Below are 17,286 nucleotides of genomic sequence, written 5' to 3' on the forward strand. Positions count from 1 at the left end.
TCTGCCTTGCCTAGAGTTCTTCTGCCTTCTGCCATTCTCCTTGGGTTCCAGTTTGACCTTGCGGCCTGTATGAGAGGTATCTGTGTGCATGGGTTCCAGTTTGGCCTTGCGGCACGTTTGAGTGTTTTCTTTTCTGGCTTTACTTGGTTCTGTCCCTATGTTCCCTGCCTAGTCAAGTGTTGTTTCTTAGTACTGCCTGTATGCTCTGTGCAGTACTGGTCTGTTTCTGCCTGTGTGCTTATTGCATTTCTAGTCTGCTCCAGTCCTGCTTTTTCAGTCCAGGCCTGGTTGTAGGGTTTGCCTGTTGCTGCTGTTCGTCGACAGCAGCCCAAGAGCTCACATTGTCCCTGAGTCTGTGACAGTTTTCTGAGACCCTGAGACAGTGACATGCTGTAACTACGGGTATGTATATATTAGGCATGCTGATGACAGACCGTGCTAGTATTTCTATAACAGAATCTGGGCGCTCTCTCTCTGTGCAACACCTATAAGCTCTGGTGCTATTTCCCACAAGTGCTGTTTTGCAATTTGCTATCCTGCTTGTTTAAGCACTAAACTTACTCTAAAGGAATGTGAGAGCAAACTCTGCCTCCTGCTCGACCATCAGCTCAGCTGTTAACATCTAGTGACTTTCTGACTGGGTGTGGGAGCACGCTCCACCTACTTTTTGCTTCTATCAGACTCCATGGGTTCTTTACCACGGTGCATAGCAGCATGTCACCTAAGGCGCAAGCCAAAGGCGAGCCCCTGAGCACGTGCCTTTGTGCAGCAACTGAAGCAGCAACTGAACTTTTGTTTAAAGCAGATTTAGCACTGTTGATTTTCTGTATTGTGATAAAGATATTATTTTGGAAGGTCAGTATGGTCAGTATGAAGATTTTTTTTAAATTTGAATGCTTGATTTATTGTTTTTAGGATTAGAATGTTTGACTATTGGTGTTTGATTTTGACTTGGCAAATTATATAAAAAGAGTTTGTGGGTATTTGCTTAAATGTTTTTTAAACTGCTTTGGTTAAAGTTTTTATGTTTGATGTATCTGGAGTTGGAGTTACTTGGTGGGGTTTGTCTAAGTAGTATTGACTATGCCTACATTATGCAGTCGCTCAAGATGTTATAGATATAATCGCAATGTAACATTTCCATTAGCTAATGTGGAACCTTGCATTACGTATCTATAATTTAGGTTCCTCTATCCCACATGCATCACTTTGCACTTGCTCATATTAAACATCATGTAGCATTTGGATGCACAGTCTTCCAGTCTCACAAGAGGACCTTACGAGACTGGGCATCCAAATGGTAAATGATGTTTAATATTAGCAAGTTGCAAAGTGATGGAAATGGGAAAAAGGAACCTGTCACAGTCTCAGGCTCTCGGACACTGGGACAACATGAGCCCTTGGGCTACTGTCGAGGAGTAGCAGCAGCAGACAAAATCCCCCAACCAGGACTGGACAAACAAGAAAGGATGGAGCTGGAATCTGGAACGGACTTCGCTTGGCTGGACTGGAACCAAATGCTGGAATAGACTTGGCTTGGCTGGACTGGAACCAAATGCTGGAATGGACTTGACTGGAATAACAGGACTGGAGCAACTGGACTTCACCTGCACTGACCACCGTTCCCCAGAGGTTGAGCCCCTAGGTGCGGGCGGCCTGCAGGACTTACAGGACGGTGCAGGTAGACAAGAAATGCTGGAGCAGACTGACTGGAACAACAGGATTCTCACACCAGACACTGGATACTAAACAAGCTTGTCTAAAACAGGATTCAGGACTCAGGATTCTCACACAGGGTGTAGGATACTGAAACAAGCTTGACTGAACAGGGACTGAAGGTCAGAGGGGAAAAGAACAAACAAGGCAGGCTAGGCAGGGTACAATGCTAGGCCACACAGACAAACAAGAAAGCAATGGCTGAAGGCTGACAGGCAGCCACAAAGAAGGATACACAGACAAGCAAAAGAGCAATGGCTGAAGGCTGACAGGCCGCCACAGAGAAGGATACACAGATAAGCAAAGAGCAATGGCTGAAGGCTGACAAGCAGCTACAAAGAAGGATAAAGCAGTAGTGCTTAAGAGCTTAACTGCACACAGACTAAACAAGGCAAGGCATACAGACAAGAAACAAAGCAAGGCAGAAGTGTTACACAGCACACCAACTAACCTAGAGACCTTTGGCGTTGCAAAGGCAAACTAGAAAGTTCCCAGCTGGTTAATAAAGGCAATCTCACAGCTGAGATCACCAGTAAGGGTGAGGCATAGTACCAAAAATCCCAAGCAAGTCTGGAAGGCTAGAAGATCCGGACCGGACTGGAATGACTTCTGGAACATGCTTGAGAAACAGGAACAAGACAGTCCATAGCAACCACAGGGTCCGGCCACCAGGGGGCAAAGTGAGCACAGACATGGAAAATAGTCACAATCGTGACAGAACCCAAACTATAGCTATGTAATGCAATGTTCCACATCACCCAGGAAAAGGATCTAGGTGTCATCATTGATACATTGAAACCCTCTGCTTAGTGTGCACTGACAGCTAAGAAAGCAAATAGAATGTTAGGAATTATTAGGAAAGTGGAGGAGTGGCCTAGTGGTTAGGGTGGCGGACTTTGGTCCTGGGGAACTGAGGAACTGAGTTTGATTCCCACTTCAGGCACAGGCAGCTCCTTGTGACTCTGGGCAAGTCACTTAACACTCCATTGCCCCATGTAAGCCGCATTGAGCCTGCCATGAGTGGGAAAGCGCGGGGTACAAATGTAACAAAAAAAAATGAAAAGGTTATAATGCCTTTGTATCACTCTATGGTGCGACCTCACCTCAAATAAAGGGGTTGAGACGACTTCCCTATGAGGAAGAACTTAAGCGGCTAGGGCTGTTCAGCCTGGAGAATAGACAGCTGAGGGGAGATATGGCATAGGTCTATAAAATACTGAGTGAAGTGAAATGGGTAGACATGAGTCACTTGTCTACTCTTTCCAAAAATCCAAGCACTAGGGGGCACATAATGAAGCTACTAAGTAATAAATTTAAAACAAATCAAAGGAAAATATTTCTTCTCTCAATGTGTACTTAAACTCTGGAATTCTTTGCCAGACAATTTAGTAAAAGCAGTTGGCTTAGCAGGGTTTTTAAAAGGTTTGTATAGTTTCCTAAAAGAAAAGTCCATACACCATTATTAAGATGCACTTGGGAAACATCCACTGCTTATTTCTAGGATAACTCAAATAATGATTGAGACCGTCACTCTGTCTCATGTGTTAAAATAACAAACAAAATACACAGAGTGTGTGTATGGCGATGCGATAGTCTTAAATACTATTTGAACTAAAGTGAAAGGGAGTCTCATACACAATTTGTCTGTAGATAGTAATATTGTTTTCACTCAATAGGTGAATATATTACATATATTCATGTCATAATCATTGACTCCACCTCCACCAACCCTTTTATAATCACAAAAAGCAACTTGCTCTGTTTTCTTCAGTAAATATATATTTGTCAAAAAGCAACACACTGCACTTATCTTAGGCGAAAAGGTGCCCTCTTAAATCCCCGACAGGTACCCGTTTCGTACAAACTTTGTCAAGGGGGAGTGGCTATAGTTCTGTCGAAGAAAAAGAGAAAACAGACGTCAAGTCTCATATGTATTTATCTTAACCTACTATTAAACTAAATTGTATGATCGCAAGGTCTTTCTAAAAAGCGGTTCAAGGCTTACCCGATTCATGCCCCAGGCTTCAGTATGTGCTGGTTACAATCCTTTGAAATGAACAAAATGGCGATGGCGTTTTATCTAATTTCGTCTAAACAGCTGATAACATTACGTAGAACGTGCATACGTGAGGAACGTCAGAAGTTCTCAAAAAGTATAAATTCAATGTTCGTAACTTATATAAAAAAATGTATATATGTATTCCATAATATATCTTGCAATTGGGTCAAAAAATACTCCAAAACAAAACTTAAATACAACAATAGAACCAATGGGCAGTATCGAGGCTAAATCACTGCATAGACTGTCTCGGAAGGACTCTTTCTGATTTAGATTTAGAGTTAGAAAAAACTCCCCCATTGGATATATGTATTTAATCCTGCTGGTTCTATTGTATCGAGAGTGAAAATCCAGTAAGTCTCACGCTGAAGAATTCTTCTATTGAGATCACCTCCTCTTCTAGAGGGAAGTACCTGCTCTATTACCATGCATTTTCTAACTCTAAATCTAAATCAGAAAGAGTCCTTCCGAGACAGTCTATGCAGTGATTTAGCCTCGATACTGCCCATTGGTTCTATTGTTGTATTTAAGTTTTGTTTTGGAGTATTTTTTGACCCAATTGCAAGATATATTATGGAATACATATATACATTTTTTTATATAAGTTACGAACATTGAATTTATACTTTTTGAGAACTTCTGACGTTCCTCACGTATGCACGTTCTACGTAATGTTATCAGCTGTTTAGACGAAATTAGATAAAACGCCATCGCCATTTTGTTCATTTCAAAGGATTGTAACCAGCACATACTGAAGCCTGGGGCATGAATCGGGTAAGCCTTGAACCGCTTTTTAGAAAGACCTTGCGATCATACAATTTAGTTTAATAGTAGGTTAAGATAAATACATATGAGACTTGACGTCTGTTTTCTCTTTTTCTTCGACAGAACTATAGCCACTCCCCCTTGACAAAGTTTGTACGAAACGGGTACCTGTCGGGGATTTAAGAGGGCACCTTTTCGCCTAAGATAAGTGCAGTGTGTTGCTTTTTGACAAATATATATTTACTGAAGAAAACAGAGCAAGTTGCTTTTTGTGATTATAAAAGGGTTGGTGGAGGTGGAGTCAATGATTATGACATGAATATATGTAATATATTCACCTATTGAGTGAAAACAATATTACTATCTACAGACAAATTGTGTATGAGACTCCCTTTCACTTTAGTTCAAATAGTATTTAAGACTATCGCATCGCCATACACACACTCTGTGTATTTTGTTTGTTATTTCTAGGATAAGCAGCATAAAATCTGTGTTATTGTTCTGGGATCTTGCCAGGTACTTGTGTCCTGGTTTGGCCACTGTTGCAAACAGGATACTGGGCTTGATGGATCTTTGGTCTGTCCCAGTTTGGCAAATAATTCATTTAATCTCTCCGCTACAACTTTGTCTTCCCTGTTCAAGCCTCACATAGACTTGTTACTGCAAAGCCTGTGATAGCTCGGAGTATAACCTTGCCACACACGTCACACCTGGAGTATCTATTATTTTTATGAAGTCTCTTTTATTGAATAAATCACAGGTAATTTACTCACAGTCAGATGTTCAGAAGTATTGCTCCAGGGCACAGAGACTCCGTAATCCTTAGAGCTGTTTCAGTGGTTAGAGGTGGAGATCTGAAGAGAGGTAGCTTTATTGCAGGTGAGAAATAGTTGAGCAGATAGAAGTGGTTCGAAGCTGGGTGACTGGAATGTGCGATATCTAATTAGGGAGGAGATATTTTCAAAGTAAAAAACCAAGTTCATTGCAGGGAGTATCAGCAGGACAGAGCTGTCTGGGGCACAATGGTGCATGCCCCATGTATCTAGCAAGATGGTGAAATGCCTCATGGCTGAAGGGACAAAGAGGACAAGAAGCCTCACACAGGCTCAGGGAGGAGCAGGTAAAGACCAATGGGGACAGAGCCTGCCTTCGGGTACCAAGGGGTGGTCCTAGAGGACGGCTCTCGATTGGAGGGAAAGGTCATACCTGGCTGACCTCTCAGGACAAAGATAGTCAGACTGACCAGGAAATAATAGCAAGTAGACACAGGAGCCAAGTTCGGCTGAGAGAGAAAAGAGGTCTGGGCAGCCTCACAACCAGTGGTAACCGTTCTTATACAGACAGACGTGGTTGCATTGCCTGTGAACTACATTACACACAATGCTTTGCTCACATATCTTTGCAGAGAAAACTGCAGCAGTGAAAGTCCTTAGAAATGAGAATAACAGTAAAAGCATTACATACATTTTAGAATCACATTATAAACTAGTGCAAGGCTGTCAGAGGACAGAACATTTTCTGATCGCCCCTTTTACTCCTCGGTCATCTAGCGGTCCAACCGATTCTTTTGCCGGCTTCCTGCTTTTAATATACCTAAAAAAATTTTTACTATGTGTTTTGGCCTCCAACGCAATCTTTTTTTCGAAGTCCCTCTTAGCCTTCCTTATCAGCGCTTTGCATTTGACTTGACATTCCTTATGCTGTTTCTTATTATTTTCAGTTAGTTCCTTCTTCCATTTTCTGAAGGATTTTCTTTTAGCTCTAATAGCTTCCTTCACCTCATCCTTCTTTTTTAATACGTGGAATATATTTGGCCTGGGCTTCCAAGATGGTGTTTTTGAACAGCATCCATGCCTGATGTAAACTTTTGACCCTCGCAGCCGCTCCTTTAAGTTTTTTTTCACTGTTCTTCTCATTTTGTCATAGTCTCCTTTTTTAAAGTTAAACGCTAACGTATTTGATTTCCTATGTATACTTACTTCAAAGTTAATATGAAATCCGATCATATTATGATCACTGTTATTAAGCGGCCCCAGCACCATTACCTCCTGCACCAGATCAAGTATCCACTAAGGACTAGGTCTAGAATTTTTCCTTCTCTCATCGGATCCTGTACCAGCTGCTTCATGAAGCTGTCCTTGATTTCATCAAGGAATTTTACCTCCCTAGTGTGCCCCGATGTTACATTTACCCAGTGAATATCAGGGTAATTGAAATCACCCATTATTATTGTGTTGCTCAGTTTGTTTGCGTCCCTAATTTCCTTTAGCATTTCTGCAACCGTCTGTTCATCCTGGCAAGGCGGATGGTAGTACACTCCTATCACATGGCATTTCAATCCACAGTGATTCCAAGAAGTGTTTTGTTTCCTGCAGAATTTTCAATCTATTTGATTCAAGGCTCTCGTTAATATACAATGCTACCCCTCCTCCAATTCGATCCACCCTATCACTACGATATAATTTGTACCCCGGTATGACAGTGTCCCACTGGTTATCCTTCTTCCACCAGGTCATAGAGATGCCTATTATATCTAATTTTTCATTTAGTGCAATATATTCTAACTCTCCCATCTCATTTCTTAGGCTCCTGGCATTCACATGTAGACATTTCAAACTATGTTTGTTGTTCCTATTTACATCATGCTTATCAGTTCAAAACACAGCAGGCAAAAGTAGAGGCTGTCAAAGGACGAATCACCACTGGAGATATAAATCCAGCAGTCTTTATTGTAATATTAAAAAAGAGGACCCGACATGGGCCGTGTTTCGACACACGCAAGCATCTACATCAGGGGTCAAACAGAAAACTCTATAAATAGAGGATGACAATAGAAAAATCATAACTAAGAAATATAAACAAACACAATTGTGTTGAGACATAAAAATATGATCATAAACTGAGACATATGAATCAATCAGATATTATTAATAAAGTGAAAACACAAATAAATTGAAACACAAATATAATAAATATTAAAAATACCAACACCAATATTGCTATAATAAGAATGGATATATAAACGAAATGCATAACAGGAATGACATTAAATTAAAGTAGCGACTATGAAAAAAACATAAAAAACAATCTGAATGGCATTATTTTAATGTGGGAGAAATGTACTTGATAATAAAACAAAAATATTGTATGAGAAAAAATAATTATCGGTGAAAATCAAAATCAGAAATAAAAATAAAAACAAAAATGAAAATAAAAATAAATAATGAAATAAATAATGAATAATATGTTATATTGGAGAATACAAAATGCTAAATGGATTTTATATTGTAATAAAGTTTGAGATATAAAAAAGTGTGGAATTTTAAATTGAATATTTAACTGTTGTTCATGAAAATTCACAACATAAATATGTATATATATGTATATATAAATACCAAGTGAAATTAAAAATTTAATATTTAATTGAAATACACTTGAAATAAAACAGGACAAAATTAAAAAGGACAAATTTTAAAATGGAAATATCGAAGAACTGAAGACAAAATGTATACTAATTTTGGACGTTATCATATGATATCAGTTCAAAATGAAATATTTAAAGTTGTTAGTCATTATTCTCTGTTTTTTTTAAATAAAGCGATTCTATTGGGAGATTTGAAACGTCATTTGGAAGATGACTTATTTAATCATATGTCAATTTAAACATTTTTTGCTGATGTTGAATTACAGGTATGTCCAATAAGTATAATGCCTGATAAGGGTCACATGTTAGACTTTATAGTATATTCTATTAATAATGGAAAGGAAATATTGGTTGGTGATATATCTGGGGAATCTGTTATTTGGACTGATCACTATCTTTCTACCTTCTATTTAAGGGTACCTGAAAGTCCAACAATTTCTGAGAATGGTTTGAATCATAGAAAAGAAACTATGGTAAGTATCCAGGCAGAGATCTTTTCTGGAATGAGGTTACATCATTGAGCCTGCAAAGAGGTGGGACAATGTGGGATACAAATGCAATAAATAAATAAATTTAAGGGCCCTTTTTCAAAGGTGCGTAAGAGCCTATGAGCATCCAACGTACGCAAAATCGGCATTACCTCTCAGCTACTGTGTGCCCCAAGTGGTAATTACGAATTTGGCATGTGATGAAAACACGCGGTAGAAAATATTTTCTACCACAGGGCACCTACCCGGTGGTAAATGGTAGTTGGTTCACGCCGCATGCTTGCCGGTCAGGTAGCGCGTGAGATCTTACTGCTAAGTCAATGGGTAGCAGTAAGGTCTCAGGCCAAAAATGGATGTACGCTGGCTTTTATTTTGCTGCACGTCCATTTTCCAGCCCATTACATAAGTACATAAGTGTTGCCAAACTGGGACAGACCGAAGGTCCATCAAGCCCAACATCCTGTTTCTAACAGTGGCCAATCTAGGTTGCATGTACCTGGCAAGATCCCAAAAAAGAAAAATACATTTTATGCTGCTTATCCTAGAAATATTATTGACAACGTGATAGTGGCCTCACTCAGGTATAGACTTATATCACAAAAATGACATTGAGTGTGTATAGATGAGTAACCATAAAACAAGAGCTGTTGAAATAACTAGGTGGATTAGAGTCTCATATCTTGCACATGATTATTCACATCTCACCCAATGGTGGATCACTTGTACGTGCCCATTTGCTAATCATTGACTCAACCTCCACCGCCCTATGGCTACCATTACATTCAGTCCCGTTAGTACAAAATTATTAAGGCTGAATGGTACAAGAAACTTGTGACTTTAGAGCACTCAATGCAAAATATACTCAGCACTTAGCTTGTGCTGGCTTGCGAACTCTTGCACCCCGACAGGTCCCCGTTTCGTTAATCTTTTTCAAGGGGGAGTAACTCCGCATCTGACAATAAAAAGAGCACAGTCACATCTACAAACTTACTCACTTAATCTCTTATTTTCCACCAACTCCCTTGTCATTAAAGACCAGACCCTCCCTATTTCACAGAGCCTTAAACTTCTGGGTGTTGAGCTGGACCCTCACTTGCACCTGGATCCGCAAGTGCGAGTGGTCACCAAACGGATGTTCTATGCTATGTGGAGGCTGCGGCGTGTTAGGTTTTGTCTCACCAGAGAGCTCTTCCGCACTCTTGTTCACTGGCTAGTTCTGTCTCACCTGGACTACTGCAGTGGGATTTATGCAGGCTGCCAGGAGCATCTACTGAGGAAATTCCAGACTGCCCAGAATACTGCTGCAAGACTCATCTTGGGCAAGCCGCGCTGGGTTTCTGCGCAGCCCCTACGTTTCAACCTACACTGGCTACCTGTGAGAGAACGAATTGCATTGAAGATCTGTACTTTGACACATAAAATAATCTATGGCTTAGCTCCGGAATATATGATTCCTCTAATAGATCTCCCACCTAGAAATGCCATCACTACAGCACGCACCTTTTTACAACTCCATTATCCATCTTGTTGGGGTGTTAAATACAAGCTTCTTTTTGCTTCCACTTGCCACTACTCCAGCCCGAAGACCTGGAACGCTCTTCCCCTGTACCTAAAGTCGCAAGCTGACCACCCTCTTTTCAAGAAGCTGCTGAAAACGTACCTTTTTGAACAAGTGTATTCCATTAGTGACTCTGCTGTTTAGTCATCCTAATTGCTGTTAACGTTTTATCCTTATTCTACTGCTAAATTCATGTGCTGTATCTCTTAACTTTTGTAATTCATGGAAGCCACATTGTGTCTGCATTTGTGGGAAAATGTGGGGTAGAAATGAACCGTAAATAAATAAATAAAAATACTCAATTCTTCTACTCTATTATCTTGCCCCTGGCTTACCAGATTTCAGCATAACTTAGCTGTGGGTGCTCAACCGCTTCTCACAATAAAAATGGCGCTCAGCTTTCTTATTAATGCTTGCAATAGGAAACAGCTGTCTGTTAACCCGCCCCCCATGGTACGTCACAAATTATGCCAACAGTCTATCAAACAATCAGAAGAAACAGCCCCAATGTGAGTAGGTGTTCAAACCATAAGGTTCAATAGTGTTTAGAGTGAAAGTCCAAAAAGTTTCACATAGTAAGACTCTTCTGTTGTAGTCACCGCCCCTGATGGACGGGACCACTTTCTCAATTACCATGCATTTCAGATCATCGATAGTATGCTTATGAGACACCCAATGTTGGACTAAGGGTGCTCCTGTATTCTGTGCCACTATACGTGATCGATGTTCAATTAATCTTTCATGTAGGGACCTAATGGATTTGCCTACATATATTTTGTTGCACGGGCATTTAATAAAATAAATAATCCCCGAAGTGTGGCAAGTAGTACTGCCTTTCAAGGTGTAGATCCTGTCGCCGTGCATAAAGCTTGCTCCTTCAATCGTAGCAGGACAAGTTTTGCAATGTGGTTTCATACACTTATAATGACCACACAGAGTGGAAGCTGCGCCAGTCTGAATAGAAATGTCGGGCAAAACTGCAGGACTTAATAGTTCCTTGAGGTTTTTAGAGCAGTTCTCAAATTGCAGTTGGCGAACACGGGATGTGATCTAATAATGTCCCAATGACGTTTAACTATCCCTGCTGTGACTTCACCCGCCAGGAGTATATCTTGTTATGAAGGTCATCATCTGCTCATCTTGTTCCTGGCATTGTCTATCCTGCAATAACAAATCCCTATTGTTGTGTTTTGCTCTGGTGTAAGCACGCTTCACAATTTTCTGTGGATAATTTCTTGAATGTGCTTTATAATCTTCCTTTGACGTACAAATACGTTTGAAGCGAAGAAACTGAGAAAATGGGAGGCTTCGTCTCAGTGCCAACGGATGGCAGCTACCATATTCTAGGAATGTGTTGCGATCTGTACTTTTGGTGAATACTCTAGTTTCAAAATGATTCCCCAACAGATGGATTTCTACATCCAAAAAATGTATCTTCTCAGCAGACCACGTAAGTGTGAACTGAATCCTAGGATGGCACTGATTGAGCCACAAGTGGAAGGCAACGTTAAATGCAAGACCTAGACCTAGAGCAAGCTTTATGCACGGCGACAGGATCTACACCTTGAAAGGCAGTACTACTTGCCACACTTCGGGGATTATTTATTTTATTAAATGCCCGTGCAACAAAATATATGTAGGCAAATCCATTAGGTCCCTACATGAAAGATTAATTGAACATCGATCACGTATAGTGGCACAGAATACAGGAGCACCCTTAGTCCAACATTGGGTGTCTCATAAGCATACTATCGATGATCTGAAATGCATGGTAATTGAGAAAGTGGTCCCATCCATTAGGGGCGGTGATTTTAACAGAAGAGTCTTACTATGTGAAACTTTTTGGACTTTCACTCTAAACACTATTGAACCTTATGGTTTGAACACCTACTCACATTGGGGCTGTTTCTTCTGATTGTTTGATAGACTGTTGGCATAATTTGTGACGTACCATGGGGGGCGGGTTAACAGACAGCTGTTTCCTGTTGCAAGCATTAATAAGAAAGCTGAGCACCATTTTTATTGTGAGAAGCGGTTGAGCACACACAGCTAAGATATGCTGAAATCCGGTAAGCCAGGGGCAAGATAATAGAGTAGAAGAATTGAGTATATGAGATTAAGTGAGTATTGTTGAAGTTTGTAGATGTGACTGTGCTCTTTTTATTTTCAGATGCGGCGTTACTCCCCCTTGAAAAAGATTAACGAAACGGGGACCTGTCGGGGTGCAAGAGTTCGCCAGCCGGCACAAACTAAGTGCTGAGTATATTTTGCATTGAGTGCTCTAAAGTCACAAGTTTCTTGTACCATTCAGCCTTAATAATTTTGTACTAACGGGACTGAATGTAATGGTAGCCATAGGGCGGTGGAGGTTGAGTCAATGATTAGCAAATGGGCACGTACAAGTGATCCACCATTGGGTGAGATGTGAATAATCATGTGCAAGATATGAGACTCTAATCCACCTAGTTATTTCAACAGCTCTTGTTTTATGGTTACTCATCTATACACACTCAGTGTCATTTTTTGTGATATATCCTAGTGTTAATATATGGCCTAGCTTTGGATCTACCACTGGAATAGTGAGTGCCAAAGCTATGAAGCCTAAAATAAATGAAGAAGTACTGACTAGGCCAAATATCTGTAAAAAGCAGGTCTGAACCATGAGTTCTGACACAAACAGGTACAACTGTCACTTTAAATCAGATGAACAAAATGGAGTCTATTAGTTTTGTATAGAAGGGTTAATAAAGAGATGGACAGGAGAGGAGAAAGAAAAGAGGGCGAGAAAGAACAGAATATAGAAAAACAGAAATGAAAATTTGAACTCAAAGAATCAGCATAGAAAAGGGCAGAGAAGCAGGTGTGATAGTTCAGCGCAGGGCATGAAGACATTCAGGGAAGAAAGTACAAAGACAGAAGAATAGAAGAGTATGTAAAGTAGGGGTGAGAACGGACAGAACTTTGGTGCCCAATACCCCTGAAGTGGGCAGTGTCCGTAATAGGGGAAAAATGAAGGAATAACAGCAGGGAGATAAGAGAAAAGGAGAAAAAGAGATGGACAGATGACATAGAACATTTGAACGCACAACGATATAAGTATCCCCTCTTGCGTTCAAAAAAAAGAAGAGAAAGAAGGATAGAGTGAACGGTCAGCATACGGCTGGTCACCACTGTTTTAATAAGCAGTGGATTTTCCCCCAAGTAGATTTTAATGATGGCTTATGGACTTTTCCTTTAGGAAGCCAGCCAAACCTTTTTAAAACCCAGCTAAGCTAACTGCTTTTACTACATTCTCTGGCAATGAATTCCAGAATTTTGAGTGAAGAAAATGTTTTTCCGACTCATTTTAAATTTACTACTTTGTAGCTTCATCCTTTTTTTCCAGACACGGTACAATAAGGGTTTGGTGCATGCCAAAATCATGCGCCCACACTGCCACAGGCCAGTTTTTGGTGTGCCTTTGTAAAAAGGGACCCTTAGATCTTACCCTTTCAGAGATGATTCAAACATGGTATTCTATTATGTCAATAGTGTTGGATAAATTAGCACTCTTGTATAGGAGGAAGCATAGGAAGTCAGATAATCCTTGGCACCTTGAAACTTTACAGTAATTAAAAAGGAAGTGTAGTCTATTGAATGACAATGGAGGAAAAGAAAAGAAGATTGTGCAGATCAATATTTGGAGGGATAATATTAGACAGTACAAAAAGGCAATAAAGGAAGCAAAAGTTCAGTTTTATGATAAAAAGATACAAGGAGTTGATAATTCTTCCAAAGCATTGTTTAAAACTGATAAAGAATTCACTTGCATAGACAAGACTCGTAATGCTTCAGAATCAGTACAACCGTCTGCAGATAAACTTGCCAGTTATTTTCAATGTAAGGTTAATAACATTCAGAAGTTATTTTTGTCAAATACTTCTGTTGGTATTTCAGCGTTGATTGAGCGACAGGTTAATCAGACAGTAGGGTACACCAGTGGACCGGCTCCGAATATTTTTTCTCCTGCTTCCTCTACTGTAATTGAGAACATTTTAAGGAGGGTGAGGGAAGTTCTTTGGATTCCTGCCCTTCTTTTTTTATTTTGAAACTATACCTATCAAAGTTTTTGACTGGCTTACATCGTTAATCAACATCGTGAGGTTGGAGGTTATCTGTCCTAATGAAATCGTTTCTATTGCTCTAACTCCTATTCCTAACAGTACAGGAGGTGATCTCAACCCAAGTGGGTAATTTTAAACTAGTAGCCAGTATTCCCTGGATAGCAAAACTTTTGTTGTGGTTAATATCCAATTTTCATCATTTCTGGAAGAATCTATGCGCTTGCATTTTTCTGAACATGGGAACCGTTCGATGCATAGTACAGAAACAATGTTTTTTTGTTCTTACAACTGAGATAAAAAGATATTTAGCCATGGGTTGGGAAGTTTGTTCTCTTACAGTTTGCCATCTTGGTGGAATTTAATGCTGTGGATCGGTCTACTATTGGCCAGACTGAGTGAAAAGGGAATTGGAGGGCTGGTTATTCAATAGGCAATATAAGGTTTTGAAAAATAGTGAAGTTTCTGCATGTTTATTTATTTATTTATTTGTTACATTTGTATCCCATATTTTCCCACCTATTAGCAGGCTCAATGTGGCTTACATGGAGGGGCATAATCGAAAGGCGCCAGCCAACTCTATGGGTGGCCACCTCCGGTGCTGGTGCCACAAGCGGGCGGAGCCAACCGCATTTTCGAAAAAGATGGCCAGCCATCTTTTTCTTCACTAATACGGTTGGGCCCGGCCAAACGTCAGAGTTTCGCCGGGTTTGAGATGGCCGGCATCGGTTTCGACCATAATGGAAAAAAATGCCGGTGATCTCAAACCCGGCGAAATGCAAGGCTTTTGGTCATGGGAGGAGCCAACATTTGTAGTGCACTGGCCCCCCTCACATGCCAGGACACCAACCAGGCACCCTAGGGAGCACTTCTAAAAATTAAAAAGAAAAAGAAAAATAGCTCCCAGGTGCATAGCTCCCTTCCTTTGGTTGTTTAGCCTCCCCCCAATCCCGCCCAAACCCACTCCCCACAACTCTACACCATTACCATAGCCCTAAGGGGTGAAGGGGGCACCTAGATGTGGGTACAGTGGGTTTTGGGGGGTTTTGGAGGGCTCAACATTTATCACCACAAGTGTAACAGGTAGAGGGGGATGGGCCTGGGTCCACCTGTCTGAAGTGCACTGCATACACTAAAAACTGCTCCAGGGACTTGCATACTGCTATCAGGGAGCTGGGTATGACATTTGAGGCTGGCATAGAGGCTGGCAAAAAAGGGTTTTTTTTTGGGTAAGAGGGGATTGGTGACCACTGGGGGAGTAAGGGAGGTCATCCCCGATTCCCTCCGGTGGTCATCTGGTCAGTTGGCACACTTTTTTGAAGCTTGGTCATGACAAAAAAGGGACCAAGTAAAGCCGGAGAAATGCTCGTCAAGCCTGGCTTTTTTTTCCATTATCGGGCGAAGCCGGCCATCTCATGAGCAAGCCCCATCAGGAACTTCTTTAAAATTTGAAGTTAAGTCTAAAGTCCTGGGTATAATTCTTGATTCCAAGCTGTCTTATAAGTTAAGAATCTGGTAAGAGAGTTTTTCTTTAATTTGCAGAATCGTAGGGATCCTTTTACTAAGGTGCACTGAAAAATAGCCTGCAGTAATGTAGGCGCAGGTTTTGAGCACGCACAGAATCATTTTTCAGTGCACCTGTAAAAAAAAAGCCTTTTTTAAAATTTTTGCCGAAAATGGACATGCGGCAATATGAAAATTGCTGCATGTCCATTTTGGGTCTGAGACCTTGCCGCCAACCATTCACCTAGTGGTAAAGTCTCACGCGGTAACCGGGCGGTAATAACCTACGTGCACCAAATGCCACTTGGCATGTGTCCGATACACTCTACAGAAAATAATTATTTTTCGGATGCGGGTATCGCACGCGTGGCAAAAATGAAATTACTGCAAGAGCCACGTAGTAGCTGTGCAGTTATTCCATTTTGGCACATTGGGTACACACAGACGCTTACGCCAGGGGCCTAGCCAGACTTCAGCAGGAGAGGGGTCCAGAGCCCGAGGTGAGGGGGCACATTTTAGCCCCCCTGGCGCTGCCAACCCCCCCATCATTGCCGACCCCCCCCCCCCGCCACCACCACCACCACCAACAACAACAACTTTGACCCCCCCCCCCCCGCTAACGACCCTCTCGACCCCCACTCCTGCCGCCAACCCTCCCCTACTGTCATCTACCTTTGCTGGCAGGGGACCCCAACCCCCTCCAGCCGAGGTCCTCTTCTTCCTTCGTTCTGTTTCTGCAGCTAGGGTAGTGGAGATTGAGGAATGTACGTGCTGATCTTTTTGCGTTCCTAGTAGGCAAATCTATAAGGTCTGACATGTAGGTTGGGGCTTCACCGTGAACAATTTTGTGGACCAGGGAGCAAACTTTGAACGTAATTCGTTCATTTAGTGGGACACAGTGTAGTTTTTCTCTTAGGAGTTTGGCGCTTTCGTATTTTGCTTTTCCGAATATGAGTCTGGCTGCTGTGTTTTGGGCAGTTTGGAGTTTCTTAATGATTTGGTTTTTTGCATCCAGCATCCTATACTTCCTTTTGGACAGCCCTTAAAACATATGATTTTCAACATTTTGACTCAAAATAAGTCAATTTAGGATATCTGTTGATAGTTTACAAAGCCGCGTAGGCACATACATGCGCCCAATGCACGCCAGTTCGGAACTACCGCCCAGCTACCATGTGGCCCGGGTGGTAATTTTATTTTTTATGCGCATCCTGTACGCGTGCCAGAAAATTTTCCGGTGCGTGGCGCTAACCAGGCAGTAATCGGCATTGTACGTGCGCTGATGATTACTGCTCAGTTAATACATGAGACCTTTGATTATGGTAAATTAGTGTGCAGTTGGAAAAGAGAATTAGCAGTGAATCTTCAGGGAGATAAGCTAAAGACATGTCTCTTGGGCATTCAAAAGTTAACTGAAAATGTGACATTGCAAGAAACACATTATAAATTTTTAATGCGGATGTAGATATCCACACATAGGGCTTATCGGGCGGCCATGAGGGCGGGTGATGTCTGTGCAAAATGCGCTCATTCTCCAGCAGTTTTGGGACACATGTTTTGGACTTGCCCACGGATCTTTGAGTTTTGGCGGCAAGTGTGTCAACATGTTTCTTCGCTTTGGGAGTTATTTGGCAACCAAATCCGTCCCAATTGTTTGACATTTTCAGGGTGCC

This window comes from Microcaecilia unicolor, unplaced genomic scaffold, assembly GCF_901765095.1.
Source record: "Microcaecilia unicolor unplaced genomic scaffold, aMicUni1.1, whole genome shotgun sequence".
Lineage (NCBI taxonomy): Eukaryota > Metazoa > Chordata > Amphibia > Gymnophiona > Siphonopidae > Microcaecilia > Microcaecilia unicolor.